At 40.8% G+C, this 2209-nt stretch overlaps 1 non-coding gene across 1 annotated transcript; it reads left to right on the top strand.

Annotated features, from left to right (window-relative positions):
• Positions 1 to 1388: 1388 nt before the first annotated feature.
• On the top strand, positions 1389 to 1497 carry LOC127743431 (small nucleolar RNA R71). The gene has a single exon (XR_008004823.1). It is a non-coding gene; the product is annotated as a small nucleolar RNA R71 (small nucleolar RNA).
• Positions 1498 to 2209: the final 712 nt, after the last annotated feature.

The following is a 2209-nucleotide window of genomic DNA, read 5'->3' as shown; positions in this document are numbered from 1 at the left end:
GCATTCATCCTCCTCCTTCCTAGTGTCTAAGATTATGAAATCAGTAGGGATGTAAAGGCCTTCAACCTTTACCAACACGTCCTCTACCAATTCATAAGCTTGTCTTATTGACTTGTCTGCCATTTGTAGTGAGAATACGGCAGGCTGTACCTCAATGATCCCCAGCTTCTCCATTACAGAGAGCGGAATAAGATTTATGCCTGACCCTAGGTCACACAGAGCTTTCTCAAAGGTCATGGTGCCTATGGTACAGGGTATTACGAATTCTCCAGGATCTTGTCTCTTTTGAGGTAAAGTTTGCTGAATCCAGGTATCTAGTTCACTAATGAGCAAGGGAGGTTCACCTTCCCAAGTCTCATTACCAAATAACTTGTCATTCAGTTTCATGATAGCTCCTAGATATTGAGCAACTTGCTCTCCAGTTACATCTTCATCCTCTTCAGAGGAAGAATAGTCTTCAGAGCTCATGAATGGCAGAAGGAGGTTTAATGGAATCTCTATGGTCTCTATATGAGCCTCAGATTCCCTTGGGTCCTCAATAAGGAACTCCTTCTTGCTTGAGAGACGTCCCATGAGATCTTCCTTGTTAGGATTCGCGTCCTCTCCCTCCTTCTTGCATTTGGCCATGTTGAGTATATCAATGGCCTTGCACTCTCTCTTTGGATTCTCTTCTGTATTACTTGGGAGAGTACTAGGAGGGATTTCAGTAACTTTCTTACTCAGCTGGCCCACTTGTGCCTCCAAATTTCTAATGGAGGATCTTGTTTCATTCATGAAACTTAAAGTGGCCTTAGACAGATTAGAGGCTAGATTAGCTAAACTAGAAGTGCTTTGCTCAGAATTCTCTGTCTGTTGCTGAGAAGATGATGGAAAAGGCTTGCCATTGCTAAACCTATTTCTTCCACCATTATTAAAGCCTTGTTGAGGCTTTTCTTGATCCTTCCATGAGAAATTTGGATGATTTCTCCATGATGAGTTGTAGGTGTTTCCCTAAGGTTCACCTAAGTAATTTACCTCTGCTATTGCAGGGTTATCAGGATCATAAGCTTCTTCTTTAGAAGATGCTTCTTTAGTAGTGTTGGATGCATTTTGCCATCCATTCAGACTTTGGGAAATCATGTTGACTTGTTGAGTCAACATTTTATTCTGAGCCAATATGGCATTCAGAGCATCAATCTCAAGAATTTCCTTCCTCTGAGGCATCCCATTATTCACAGAATTCCTCTCTGAAGTGTACATGAACTGGTTATTTGCAACCATGTCAATAAGTTCTTGAGCTTCTGCAGGTGTTTTCTTTAGGTGAATGGATCCACCTGCAGAATGGTCCAATGACATCTTAGAGAACTAAGATAGACCATAATAGAATATATCTATCATGGTCCATTCTGAAATCATGTCAGAAGGACATCATTTGGTCATCTGTTTGTATCTTTCCCAAGCTTCATAGAGGGATTCACCATCTTTTTGTTTGAAGGTCTGAACATCTACTCTAAGCTTGCTTAGCTTTTGAGGAGGAAAGAACTTAGCCAAGAAGGCCGTGACCAGCTTATCCCAGGAGTCCAGGCTATCCTTAGGTTGTGAATCCAACCATGTTCTAGCTCTGTCTCTTACAGCAAAAGGGAAAAGCATGAGTCTGTAGACTTCAGGATCTACTCCATTCGTCTTTACAGTCTCACAAATCTGCAAGAACTCAGTTAAAAACTGATAGGGATCTTCTGATGGAAGTCCATGAAACTTGTAGTTTTGTTGCATTAGAGCAACCAGTTGAGGTTTCAACTCAAAATTGTTTGCTCCAATGGCAGGAATTAAGATGCTTCTTCCATCAAACTTGGAAGTAAGTGTAGTGTAATCACCAAACATCCTCCTTGCATTATTGTTGTTTGGTTCGGCTGCCATCTCCTTCTCTTGTTCGAAAATTTCAGTAAGGTTGTCTCTGGATTGTTGTAATTTAGCTTCTCTTAGTTTCCTCTTCAGAGTCCTTTCAGGTTCTGGATCAGCTTCAACAAGAATACCTTTTTCCTTATTCCTGCTCATATGAAAGAGAAGAGAACAGAAAAAGAAGAGAAGAGGAATCCTCTATGTCACAGTAAAGAGGTTCCTTATTGTTAGTAGAAGAAGAAAGGGAATAAAGAAAGGAGAATCCAAACAGAAGGGTGTGGATAGGGGTAGTGATTTGAGATGAAGAGAGGTGAAGAGAAGTGTTAGTAAA

Source organism: Arachis duranensis, chromosome 10, assembly GCF_000817695.3.
Source record: "Arachis duranensis cultivar V14167 chromosome 10, aradu.V14167.gnm2.J7QH, whole genome shotgun sequence".
Lineage (NCBI taxonomy): Eukaryota > Viridiplantae > Streptophyta > Magnoliopsida > Fabales > Fabaceae > Arachis > Arachis duranensis.
Note: the sequence above shows the minus strand (reverse complement) of the source record. Positions and strands in the feature narration are given on the sequence as shown.